The sequence below is a fragment of the Schistocerca americana genome, chromosome 3 (genome assembly GCF_021461395.2).
Source record: "Schistocerca americana isolate TAMUIC-IGC-003095 chromosome 3, iqSchAmer2.1, whole genome shotgun sequence".
Taxonomy (NCBI): domain Eukaryota; kingdom Metazoa; phylum Arthropoda; class Insecta; order Orthoptera; family Acrididae; genus Schistocerca; species Schistocerca americana.
The window spans coordinates 951878673-951893465 of NC_060121.1; positions in this window are offsets into that span (position 1 = coordinate 951878673).

Consider the following 14793-nt stretch of genomic DNA (forward strand, 5'->3'; position numbering starts at 1 on the left):
GACGCACAGAAAAGTTTCCATACGTAACTGAGCGATGCACGGCTCGTGTTTATGCCGTTTATTGTTTGTCATCTTCTCTTACGGTACTGCCGCCTCGTTTCCGTATTCCATTTACTGGCGCCACCAACTTCCTGCCTAACCTGTCCGTGAGTGGCAGCAGCAGCGCTTATTCATGAATGTATTGTCGTACCATTTCTGGAGCGACCGTTAGTATTTCTGGGTCGTTGCGTGTCGAGAGTTGAGTCGAGAGTTCCGTCGGGACCCAGCAGCAGTGACTCGGTGGACGGAGTCGGTGGAGTGAGTCGACAAAGGCAGTCGGAAGGCAGGCAGTTGCATGTTAGTCGGCTCTGAGTCTCAGTCGCTTTTGGGTTGTGGACTGAGTCGGGTTCGTCGTTACTCGGCGGTTGGACGAGTTGGTAGTCAGTAGCAGGCAGGTCCTCACGGTGCAAGTACGCGCCGGGACCGTGGTCGACGCAGACGGAAGGCCGTTGGTCAGTCGGTCGGCTGGTCGTCGAATGGCGACATGTGATCTGCTGAGCACTGACACCAGTATCAGTCGGGGAAGAGTTGGCAGCCAGCAACAGTTTAAAAGTTGTAAAATTTTGTCTAAGCCTTAAGGGGAGCCGGAGGTGGTCAAATCCAAAATATTACGTTTTTTTTTTTTTTTTTTTTTTTTTTTTTTTTGCTACCGAAAATTAATTGGAACATTCCTCTTTAATGTAAACTTTGAATTATTGTTCTACTCGCCCTAGAATTGGAGTTATTACCATTTTCCCCCCACGCCTGCAGAGGAAATGGGCGGCCGCTGAATGCATCTAACACCCTCTCGTGACTTCCTGGCGAACTACTTGGGATTTTCTCGGCCTGTTACGCATACAGCGCCTTATGTTACGCATACAGCGAGTGTGCAAGGGCTGGCTACATTGTTTTCTGTGACAAATATTACCCGTATTTCCTTACAGCTTACTCCTATTTTCCTCAGAATTTCGAACATCTTGCTCCATTTAGTATTGTCGTACACTTTTGTTCTGGTAATGATGCCACGTTTTAATAACCGTGCATATAAGATGAGGAAGAACGTAGGGAAAAGAAAATTAACACTAATACCAAGTTGCGATACTACAATGAATAAGAGCGCGGAACATCGTCTCTTTGCTGTTTACCGTTTCGAATTAGTTCAGTGTTGCCCCTGTTGTTGGTAGTATTAGCCCTATACTTCTTGCGTAAAGCGGGTAATATGCAGTATGTACAAGAATCAGGAGGGAACAATAAAGCCAACTTTTCATGACTTAGCACAGCCAGAATTGTTACACAAATGTCTACATGGAAAGACGCAGAATCCTAATGAGAGCGTAAACAATTTGATTTTGAAAGTGATTCTTAAAAGGTGTTTTTAAGCATAAAAACACTGCACTTTGGCATTTATGATGAAATAGCAACCTACAACCAAGGGAACAGTGTGAAGTGTGAAGTTCTAAAGGCATTAGGATTTACAGCTGGGGTCAACACTGTACGAGCACTAAGAAATATTGACAGAGAAAGGATAAGAGGAGCAGAAAGAAGAGAAAGGCATATGAAGTATGATGGAACAACAGGCCAGAAAAGAAGACAGAAGAGGAAGCTTTTGGAGGACGAAGAAGAAGAGCCTGATAATCCATCCTATAGTGCAGGAATGTATTGAGAAACTTTGATAGCCATTTCCCGTAAATTAGAATTTTTCGAATATAAGGAACATTTTCTCAAAATCCACTCAAGCTAGAGAGATGAAATTTTTATACAGCACTCCTAATGGTCAAACGTACATCGTAACACAGTCATTTGGCAATATGTTCAGTAGTTTCATTCCAGTTTAATTATAAATAAATTATTTGTAAAAAAATTTGGGTCATTAATAAAAAAATAATTGGAAGGAAACTAGAAAAGATACTCCAAAATCCCTCTGTCATAACTGCAATACTAAACCATTCTATATGTAAAAATGATTCAAATTTTTCTATTTGGTAGTTTATTCATAAATGTTCCTCAAACCTAGTGATTTTAACATGGGCAGCATAGGCACGTCCGGCTCCCCTTAAGGGGAGGTTTACTATCTTTCGGTCCAAAAAATCGATGTTTTAAATTGGATTTTGGATCAATAAAAGTGTTTAGAATCCACCTCTGAAACGGTTTTTCCGAATACGGAACGGAAATGTTTGTTATTCGAAGTTGAAAAAAAAAATGCACCTGCCGGAAATCGGCCTTTTTCACGCACCAGTTTTTTTCTTTCCTACGACGAATTATTGTACCGCTGCTTTGGAGGAAACACACAAAATTCAAATGAAAGTTTGAACGCCTATGACTGGAAGTTAGCCCCCAAGCATTTGCATCCTAGTGCGAAGATTGTGGAAATTGCGGCATTTCTGGCAGTGAGCAGATCCAGCAGAACGCCCTCTGTGAGGAAGGGGAACGACTAGTTTGTGGACCTGAAATAGCAGATTGAAACTAAGTTGCATAATATTGCATTTATATGTAGTCAAAACTCCAAACTCGTTTTTCTCGAAATGAGTTATTCTTTTATCGCGTGGTGTGGTAACTTAAAATTACTGAACCTATTGGCATGTTTCTTTGTTTCCGACGAAGATGACTAAATTGTCTAGGAGTTGTACCACTTTTATACCGATCCATCAAGTATAAATATTTTTACTTGGCCGGCGAAGTCGAAAAATCGATGAAAAAACCATATTTGCTTTCAAATGGCCGCCATTTTGTTTCCTGTGGTCCAAATAACTTAAGCGAGGCACAACTCCTAAATAATCTTGTATACTTCGCTAACGTCAACTCAATTTTGATTTCAGACGAGCCGGCTGACCTGTGACATACCGCACGTGGAGGTCTACATCGAAATTTTGTTTCGTTCCGACGGCACTTCCGCCTTTGCTCTTAGACATTTATGGTCGAAAAGTTAAAGTTTGTAGAAAAAAGTCAATAAACATTTTGACCAAATTTTATATTGATATCTGTAACACATCCCGAGAGAGAAATTCTCAAAAAACATGATTTTTTCCGGCCAAAGATAGTAAACCTCCCCTTAAGCCGTAAGAAACATTTTCTAGTTTGCATGTGGCCTTCAGCCGAGTTTTCCAGCTTAAATTAAAAATTGGAAATTTCTTTGTCTGGGCTTTAAGCCGTGAGATTGTTTGAGTTTCGTATGTGGCCTTCGGCCGAGTTTTATGTGAAGCATTTTAGGATAAAGCTTTTACCCTATTTTAGTTAACATTTAAAAGTTTTTCCCTTTAGGCCTTAAGTCTTAAAATTGTTTTCTGCATGATGTGTGGCCTTAAGCCGAGTTTTAATTCTCTTAAATTAAGAATTTAAAATCCTTCTCTTGCCCTTAAGTCATAAGATTCTTATCCTTTTGTATGAGGCCTTCAGGCGAGTTTTACACGAAATACTTTAAGATAAGACCTTCAGCCTCTTCAAATTGAAAGCTCTTCTTCCTAGGCCTTACGCCGTTAAATTGTTTTGTTGATATACGGCCTTCAGCCGAGTTTCAGCCTATTTAAACACTGAAAATCTTTACTCAGCCTTAAGCCGTTCACTGTTCTTGATTAATGTGTAGCCTTCAGACGAGTTCCATGGGAAAAATTTAAGCTAATGCTTTCAGCCTATTTATATTGAAGATAAAAAAATTCTTTCTAAAGAAGTGAAACCTCCAGAAGAACTCCTGTACCTCAGTTTCTAGCTTAGGCCTTGTATCTTGGATTTTCGATGTGGCCTTCAGCCGATCTAAATTAAATCAAAGGAGGTTTTTCGTTAAAACTTTGAGAGGTTTTGATACTTGCTTGTGTGATTGTGTGTTTTAAGAAATGAAGTTTATATGTTGAGTGCAACTGACAGTAACTCATTTTGGCCCCTTTCCACAAATATAACCTCATCCGCTCTGTCCTGCTAGCCCAGGGATTTCAGTAATGAATTAGGAATGTGACTCAGGCAGAAGAGATCGAGCAATTAGGAAAGCCATAATGTTGATTTTGTTACGAGCCGCCGCTTGGGCCGGTATGACACCACCATACTTTTTTGTCAAAGTTAAAATGTCAAATATTTATGCCAAAGAAATTTCATTGTCTAATAGGCAACTTTATCAAATCTCGTCATTCGTCAAATAAATATGGTCAAATTTAGGTCCTCGCCGTAGATTTCATCATAAAAGTCGTTCGTCTTCTGTTCACTGCAAGGTGAAATGCAACCACAAGGAGCCCTGGTGTGTCTACAGATATTTGATGTCTCTGTAGTGTGTTTATCAACATGGCTTCAAAGTTGATGTGTTTCTTGGACTCTTCTTTTTCTTTTTCTTTTTCTTTTTCAATAAACTTGCGTTGAGTAGGGTGGGGTTGACCAAGGAGCACTGTGCATGCTATTAATTGTGTGTTTATGGGCAGGTGGTATATGCTGCAGGCGACTTCGTGTCCACAATCGCAGTAGCAGCCATCCACCTATACGTCTGGAAACATCCAGGCAGCTTGTCAGCACGCCATAATAGAGGAGGTCGTCACATCAGAAAATAAAAGAAAATTCGTTCTAAGCTCTCCATTCTACTTTGCCTATTTTTGAACTCTGGATGCCACAAGTTAAAAGGCGCTTCATCTGTTTCGTACTTTTTATTAATTCCGTAGTTGTTGCAACACTAATTCCATTAGTTAAATTATTCAAAAATAAAAATAGTTTTTGTTGGCTATATAGTGTACTAAACGTTTACTTATCTTCACATAGTCCCCCTTCAGTACTTTATAAATTGCTTCACACGTTTCTGGTATTAGTTTGGTTAATGTGCAACGTGATATTCGAGTGCTGTGTTGTAAACTAGAGTAGCTCTCTCCTGTATATCGCAGTACCGCAGTTTGCGTGTGTTCTGTGCACATAGCATTTCTCAAGAAAGTATTCTGTTTTGTAATATGAGAAGCTACTTAGCAAATACTGAAATTCAATATCATCCATTCGTAAGCAATTTTAATATTAAAACTTGACTTCCTCCTCTTGCAGCTCTGATAGCAAATTTTGTTGAATGTTTTTACTATGTAGAAGTAATACCTATGGCGTAATCCAAGTATGTTTCCTTTTTTTTGTCGCTTTTCTTCCAAATACATACACAATGCAGTTGGGTACAGGCAACTGCAGCGCATAGTAACAAGTTGCTGTCCGCCATATTGAAATTTGTCGAAAAATATGTCGACAGTGTAATACCTTTTTTAGAGCCACGTCAAAGATCTTTGTCAGAGAAATTTGACGAATATTTGATCATATTCCTTTGTCAAACAAATATGATAGTCTACTACCAGCCTTACATTAAGTTGTTCAATATAGGACCAACGAGGTTCCGCCTACGTAAATCAACGTGATCAACAGTTTCTCGCAGCATTTCCAGTGTAATCAGAGCAGTGTGTTCCTGTATACTGGCCAAGGATCAGGTTAGATACCGAACGTGTCCCTGGTAAACGAGCTCTCTGAGGTATTCCCAGTGCCAAGAGTCACATGGATTCAGATCAGGTGATGCATCTGGGAACCTCTGGAAGTATGATGTTGTGGAACGTTGCATTAAGCAGATCTTTGACTGGGGAAAGACACGAGGTGTTGTCCCTTCTTGCATGAAAAAAAAAAAAATGGTTCAAATGGCTCTCAGCACTATGGGACTCAACTGCTGAGGTCATCAGTCCCCTAGAACTTAGAACTACTTAAACCTAACTAACCTAAGGACATCACACACATCCATGCACGAGGCAGGATTCGAACCTGCGACCGTAGCGGTCGCGCGGTTCCAGACTGTAGCGCCTAGAACCGCTCGGCCACCCCGGCCGGCTCTTGCATGAAAGCCGTGACTTCCACGCAGTTGCGCTCTTCCAAAGTAGGAATCACATGTTGCACAAGGAGGTCTCGATAACGTCTGGACGTAACGGTACAACTGACAGGGCGCCTGGGTGTATTGTCTTCAAAGAAGAACGGGCCGAGAATAAAGGTGCTTGTGAATCCACGCCACAACGGCTCTTCGTGCACAACACGCGATTTAACCGAACCCCAAATTCAGCAGTTCCGTGTACTCACTGTAGCAATAAACATGGGATCACAGTTCAAATGGAGCTTGTAAATTCACCAATGTCTTCCCGTCTTTGCATGCCCTATCCACATGAAAATTCTTTCACCATAAAGTTTCTTGTCGTTTCGACTTCATCCATCTTCATGCAGATGATGAATGCAATATTACTCACAGAGTCCAAATCCACGTTCTCCAAAATAACAGTTACACGTCTACTTAGGACTACAACACACTGCTTAACAGCAAAATTAATTTTAGCGGACGCCTCATATACAAAATTACAAACATAAAATAGGAAAATCTTACATTTTAAGCTAACAGAAATGTTACATTTCTGTTTATTGATGCATGTATCTAAGACAAAAAAATCGAAAAACCGCGAAGGAATTATCAGAATGGGATGATCAGTCGATGTGATGTATACATAGAAACAAATTATTACAATTTCAGAAAAACAGACATCATCTTACTAGAATATACGCCCAGATGGCTTGCAATGAATGCCAACAAAACGGTGCGCCGGCTGATGTGGCAGAGTGGTTCTAGGCGCTTCAGTACGGAACCGCGCTGCTCCAATGTTCGCAGGTTCGAATCCTGCCTCAGGCATGGATGTGAGTGATGTCCTTACGTTAGTGAGGTTTAAGTAGTTCTAAGTCTAGGGAACTGATGACCTCAGATGCTAAGTCCCATACTGCTTGGAGCCATTTGAACCATTTTGAACCAAAATGGTGCGAAGAATATCGTTAACGTACTGGTCTGCTGTAAGGGCGCCGCGGATGACGACCAAAGGGGTCCTTATATGTAAAGAATGGCACACCACTCCATCACTCCTGTTTGGTGGGCAGCATGGCTAACGCCAGTCAGTCAGGTTGGTATCTCTCTACTGTCTGGGACATCTCCTGACACATCTTTGTTGGTCTTCGGAGCTCGACTCGAAGTGGGATTCATCACTGAAGACAACTCTACTGCACTGAATGAGATTCCACGTCGAAGATGTGTCATTAGACGCCCATGACAGTCGCCCTCCATACTGCCCAGCAGCCAGCTGTGATGGTCTGGGTTGCCATTTGATTTCAACAACAGCATTCCGTTAGTTATCGTCCACGGCACAGCTGTACGCCTGCGATATTATACACCTCTTTTGTTCCCCTTCATGGCAAAGCTCCTAGGTTTACGTAAAGCAATATAATACCTGTCCGCACGCGGCGTGAGATTCTACAGCTTCTCTTCTTGCTTGCCAAACCCTGTCTTGTCCAGCAAGGTCGCCGGATCTCTCCCCAGCTGAGAATGTTCGGAGTTACGGCAGGGCCATCCAACCATCTAGGTGTTTTGACGGTCTAATGGGCGAATTGGACAGAATTTGGCACGATAGCTCTCAGAGCGATACCCAGCAACTTTATCAATCAATACAATTCTGAATAACTGCTTGCGGAACGGTCAAAGGTGGACCAATGCGTTACTGACCCGCTCGTTTTGTGAAGCACTCTCTTGATAAATTACCCATTTTTTATAAAACTGTGATCTTTTGTTTATCTGTTTATGTACATACATTTAACTATTTCCGCACCATCCGGATAATTCCTTCGTCGTGCGTAGTTCTTTCGTGTCGTAGATTGTATTAACATTACGATAGTTGTTCAAATGTTCAGATGTGTGTGAATTCCTAAGTGACCAAACTGTCGAGGTCATCGGTCCCTAGACTTACACCCTACTTGAATTAACTTGTGATAAGAACAACACACACACCCATGCACGAGGGAGGACTCGAACCTCCGGCGGGAGGGGCCGCGCATTCCGTTACGTGACGCCTCAAACCGCGCGGTCACAACGCGTGGCACGATAATTGTTATTTTGGCTGTCAGCAAATAACAGATGAGTGCATGTACGAGGTTTTTGACAGTCAAGCTCCTCTTCCAGCAAATGCTCTTTACGGTTTATAACTAGAGCATTATTTCTGTCAGATGTGTAACTTCGAAAAATCTGTCATAGAAATGTGCGAAAAAGTTTATAGGCACCTTAAGTTCAGTGTGCTGAATCACTACAAGATCCATGATGAGGCTGTGCTGTACTGCACGGCCGAGAGAACAATGTCTGTCTATTCGGATACTAATCGCGTGGGGCTGTTGAGGTGCTACACTGTGTTGAGTGATGTACTCCTGAATCCGCCGAAATCAGTTCCTTATTCGCATCACGGTCGTTCTGGTCCTGACCAAACGCGAGTAGCAAAGTCGTGGAATGATAAACAGAGGTTCAAATGGCTCTGAGCACTATGGGACTCAACATCTAAGGTCATAAGTCCCCTAGAACTTAGAACTACTTAAACCTAACTAACCTAAGCACATTACACACACCCATGCCCGAGGCAGGATTCGAACCTGCGACCGGAGCAGTCCCGCGGTTCCGGACTGCAGCGCCAGGACCGCTAGACCACCGCGGCCGGCGATAAACAGAGGTGATAGCACCCTGTCCTTCTGCTGTCTAATTCTAGCACCTGCAGGTGAAAGTTTATTCTTCGTATTCCGGTATTGATAACAGCATGATCTCGCCCGCAGCGCGTCTCCTGGACTCGTGACCATATCGGTTCGAACCTAGAAGGCTGGAAAATCATGTCCCAGTTTCCGTTGGTAAGATATAATGGTAGGGTTCGAGTGTGATCCAGATCCCACGAAACCATGGACCCAAGTTGTTAACGAGGCTGCGTTTACTTGCAATTCACTGGGTTTTCTGGTCCAAATGAACAGGTGGTTGACTGTAAATGGTTATGTTCGGTATTCACAACTTCATGTTACTAAATAAAGATGAAATTTTTATGGATGACAATGCGCAATGTCACTGGGCCGCAATTGTTCGCCTTTGCTCTGAAGAACATTCTGGACAGTTCGAGCGAATGATTTGGCCACCCAGATCGCCCGACATGAATCCCATTGGAAACTTATGGGACATAAACGAGAGGTCAGTTCGTGCCCCAAATCATGCACCAGCAACGCTTCTGCAATTATGGATGGCTGTAGAGGCAGCATTGCTCAATATTTATGCGGGAGTCTTCCCGATTTTTTGAGTCCATGCCTCGTCGAGCTGCTGCACTACTCCAGGGAAGAGGAGGTCCAACAACATATTATGAGGTACCCCATGACGTTTGTCACAGAGTGTTTCCTGCAGTTTTTTTGGTGGACTTAGCATCTTCTTCCAATGATTAAGGGAAGAAACAATGTATTACACTATTTGTGTACGAGACAACATTGTCGTCACTTTTTAAACTTAAGTTTGTTTGTTACAGTAAATTTAAATAGCATAGTTACAATTCACGCTGCAAGTTTACTCAGGGTCCTCCGAGTTTTGTGACCATTCCAAAACAAAACATAAAAGTTAGACGTTCCTGTAGAATACACTTTATTACCTTCTCATATCTTCAAGCTTCTTTGCAATAATCGATACACGTCCTTGTGTACATGCTGGTGGCATAGACATCTGGATATGTGAATGCATCACTGTATTCTCTTATTATGTCTGCTCCTGGGTTTGCTGGTTGTACTCAAACGATAAAAATGAAGTAATTTTGAAGTTGACTTTCTATCCTTACGTACACTTTTAGAAACGCTTTCTAAAGACAGACATATCTTTTGACAGCAGGAAGGCCTTGCATCCAGGACGGTAACAGTATACTTTCTCTCACAAGGGAACCTCCCCATCGCACCCCCCTCAGATTTAGTTATAAATTGAAACAGTGGATAGGCCTTGAAAAACTGAACACAGATCAATCGAGAAAACAGGAAGAAATTGTGTGGAACTATGAAAAAATAAGCAAAATATACAAACTGAGTAGTCCATGTGCAAGATAGACAACATGAAGGACAATGTTAGCTGATGTGCGACGTGGTCTCGTGGTTAGAGTGAGCAACTGTGGAACGAAAGGTCCTTGGTTCGAGTTCTCCCACGAGTGAAAATTTTATTTTCGCAAAGTTACGATCTGTCCGTTCATTCATTGACGTCTCTGTTCACTGTAATAAGTCTTGTGTCTGTGTTTTGCGACCGCACCGCAAAACCGTGCGATTAGTAGACGAAAGGACGTGCCTCTCCAATAGGAACCGAAAACATTTGATCGCAAGCTCATAGGTCAACCGATTCCTCCACAGGAAAACACGTCTGATATATTCTTTACGACACTGGTGACGGCATATGCGTCACATGACAGGAATATGTTGTCGACCCACCTAACTTGCACACTTGGCGAATGGGTAAAAAGATTATTCTACCTTGCGCGATTTAGGTTTTCTTGTGGATGTGATAATCACTCCAAAAAAAGTGATGAAAACATAAGATTTTGTCACATAAACTGCATCAAATGAATGCAACAGTTTCAGAGTGGCACAGTTTTCCCTGTGCTCTGTCAAAACATACGTTTTTTGCGTTTTCAAATGTTTCCGTGCGTAGACCGTCAAATTCTGTATATGTCCAAGCAAATCTGAACATGTCCTGGAATTTTGGAGAGCGAAGTTGATTATGTGTGAGTGCCTGAACTTTGATAATTATCTGAAAATAAAAAATTAAAATTTTCACCCGAGAGAAGATTTCAACCAAGGACCTGTCGTTTGACAGCTGCTCACGCTAACCACGGGACCACGGCGCTCGTAAGTTAACAGTTGATGTTGCCTACCTTACGCATGGACTACTCAGTTTGTATATTTTGCTTATTTTTTTTCATAGTTCCACACAACTTCTTCCTGTTTTCTCGATTGATCTGTGTTCAGTTTTTCAAGGCCTATCCCTGTGCCAACTTATAACTAAATCTGAGGGGGGTGCGATGGGGAGGTTCCCTTGTCAGTATAGTTTCTCGATTACCTTCTTCATTAATCCAAACTGTCTTTCAGATAGAAGCGACCCTTACAGGCAAGTTATGACATATTACAAGGGGTATTCAATCGAACAAATTTTTTCTTGGCCAGTTTCGCTTAAAAAAGTGGAATCTGTTGCGGACATCATGAAATATTATCGCTTCAGTTCCTATGATTTTGTGAAGTTCCAATAGGTGGCTACGCATTACGTAGCTTTCAAAGTGGCGTCTGTAACGTTGGTGCGGTCCAAGCAGAGAGCTGTCACTGAGTTCCTTTCCACTGGAAAAACAGAACATGGCGGCTATAAACAGCAGCTTGCAGAATGTCTACGGAGACCTGGCAGCGAATAAAAGCACGGAGAGTCGTTGGGCGAGGCGCCCGTCATCATAGCAACAAGGTCGCGCAAACCTGTCCAGATGGCTGCGCGCACAGAGGTGTGACTCCTGCAAAGTAGGAACGGTCGAACACTCTCGTTCGAGGTGATCTTTGGATCACAAACAACACCTCATTAGAAAACTGGATGTCTCTGTTGGTAGTGCTGACACGCTCGTCCACCGGTTGGTGTACTCAAATGTGTGTATCAGATGCGTTCCACGCCACCTAACGGAAGACCATGTGAGCAACGAAGAACTATCTATGCGGAATTGCTTGCACGTTATGAGGATGATGGGGAGGTTATTGATGTAGTAACACTTTGAATCAGCCGACGACCAGTAGATTGTACTATGCGGGTATACAGACCCTACCAAAAAAATGGTTCAAATGGCTCTGAGCACTATGGGACTTAACTACTGAGGTCATCAGTCCCCTAGAACTTAGAACTACTTAAACCTAACTAACCTAAGGACATCACACACATCCATGCCCGAGGCAGGATTCGAACCTGCGACCGTAGCGGTCACGCGGTTCGAAACTGACGCGCTTAGAACCGCACGGCCACACCGGCCGGCCAGACCCTCCCAATAAAGTGGTGTAAGGTCGGCGCATTAAACGGAGATTATGCCGAAAAATAGGGCTTTGTAGTCAAAAGAGTGGGGAATAACAGGGTATATTGGAATCCCGAAAAATAGGGCTTTGTAGTCAAAAGAGTGGGGAATAACAGGGTATGTTGGAATCCTGAATAAATCAGACCTGCTTGCAGGAAAAAAAGTGTTGCATTACTCATTGAACGCCCCTCGAAGTATGAATCTCCCAACATCTATAAGTGGCTGAAACTAAGTATTCTAGTTGCCGATTTTTTCGCTTAGCGGCCAATGTGATTTGGTGTGAATTTATATCAACAAACGATTTTTAGCGGAGCTTCGTTAATAATGTAAAACAAACATTCTATTTCGACAATGGCGTTGAGAACGCTCACACTAACTGTCGTCACAGCAGATTTGAAGTAACAACCTATTATGCGGACAGTACATCTTGGCAGTCGACCGCGACAGTAAACAAACGAGAACTTAGACAGCCCTAGGGAAGAGGAGCGGTGCGGGGGAATAAGACCTGCGTCCCTCTCGAAGGGCTGCCATCCTACGTCCGCGTCCTGCGCTTCAGATTAGATTAGATTAGTTTTTCGTTCCATATATCTGTCCTGAGGGGATCCTCGTGGATGTGGAACATGTCAATTTTTTTTTTCAGCTGTAATAACAATACTAATAGTATGAATATTCACAATACATCATTTGTCTCTATTAAAAAATTCGTCAATGGAGTAGAAGGAGTTGGCCAGTAGTAAGTCTTTCAGGCTCCTTTTAAACTGATCTTCATTTGTAACTAAATTTTTTATGTTTACTGGCAAATTATTGAAGATGAGTGTTCCTGAGTAGTGGACCCTTTTTGAACTAAAGTAAGTGCTTTTAAGTCCTTGTGCAGATCATTTTTGTTCCTGGTATTGTGTGTATGATCTGAGCTGTCTGTTGGAAAAAGAGATATATTATTTAGGACAAATTTCATTAATGAGTAAATATACTGAGACGCAGTAGTTAGTATACCCAGTTCTTTGAAGAGGTTTCTACAGGACGTCCGTGAATTTACTCCACAAATAATACGTATTACACGCTTTTGGACTCAGAAAACTTTTGTTTGACTTGAAGAATTACCCCAAAATATTATACCATATGACATTATGGAATGAAAGTAGGCAAAGTATGCAAGCTTTTTCATTTTGATGTCGCCTATGTCTGCTAACACTCGAATTGCAAATAGAGATTAGATTAGGCTTTTCTGCAGTTCTGTGGTGTGCTCCTCCCAACTGTTTTTATTATGAAGTTGTAATCCCAGAAATTTAAGACTGTCAACATCTTCTATCTGCTCTTCTTCATACTTTATGCATATGCTGGGTGGAAATCTCTTACAGGTTCTGAATAGCATATGGTGAGTCTTTTCGAAGTTTAATGTCAGTGAGTTGGCTTTAAACCATTTATTAATATCCATAAAAATATCATTAGCAGATCTTTCTAGAACTACACTCGACATACTATTTATTGCAATACTTGTGTCATCTGCAAACAAAACAAACTTTGTTTCTGGCAGTGTAACTGATGAGAGATCATTAATGTGCACAAGAAAAAGCAATGGCCCTAAAATGAATCCTTGTGGGACACCACATGTAATTTCTTCCCATTCTGATGATGACTGATGACTTAATTCACTAGTCCCTTGCACTGACACCCTTTGTTTCCTGTTAGTGAGGTATGACTTGGACCATTTTGCAGCACTACCTGTGATACCATAGAATTCTAATTTATTTAAAAGGATATTGTGGTTCACACAATCGAATGCCTTTGACAAATCACAGAAAATACCTGCTGCTTGTAACTTGTTATTTAATTAATTAAGTACATTTTCACTGTAGGTGTAAATAGCCTTCTTGATATCAGAACCATTCCGAAATCCAAACTGTGTTCTTGATAATATGTTATTTGTGGTCAGATGGTTGAGAAGCTGCCTGTACATTACTTTTTCTAAAATTTTTGAAAATGCTAGCAAAAGTGAAATCTGTCTGTAGTTTGATGGTATCTCTTTATCCCCTTTCTTGAATAGAGGCTTAACATCTGCATATTTTAGCCAGTCAGAAAATATCCCAGTTATTATTGACTGGTTACACAAGTAACTTAGAATTGTACTAAACTCACAAGAACATGCCTTAATTAACTTTGTTGATATTTCATCATAACCACTAGAATGCTTTGTTTTTATAGATTTTATTATAGAAATTATTTCTTTTTGTGAAGTTATTGACATATTCATGTACCTTAAGCTATTTGTAAAGGCTAGTTTCAGATATTCAAAGCCATTATTTACTGATCCTGACAGTCCCATTCTATCAGTAATGGATATAAAGTACTTGTTAAATAGATTTGCCACACTATGCCCATCGGTTACTAATGTGTCATCTACCCTTAGTGCTATTTGCTCCTGTTCCTTTCTGGCTCTACCAGTCTCCTCTTTCACTATATCCCATATTGTTTTTATTTTGTTCCCTGACATTGCTATCTTCTTCTGATAGTGCACTTGTTTAGATGTCTGAATTACTTTTTTTAATATTTTACAGTATTCCTTGTATTTAGCTAAATCATCAACATTGGAGCTATTCTTGGTCGACAGATACAGTTTTCTTTTTGTGTTGCAGGAAATCTTTATTCCTTGTGTAATCCATGGTTTTATTATAGACTTTGTTTAATTTGAGTAACTTTTTGAGGAAAACAGTTTTCAAACATGGTACTGATATTGTTCATGAATGTGTTATATTTTTCATTCATGTCATGAGCACTATAAACATCTTTCGAGTTCATATCTTTGAGCAGTTTTCTAAAACACTCAATTTTTGATTGATTGACTACTCTCCTGTACTCAGATTTAGCAGTCTTGATAATCTGCTTAGAATTTACATCTAAAACAAGGAGC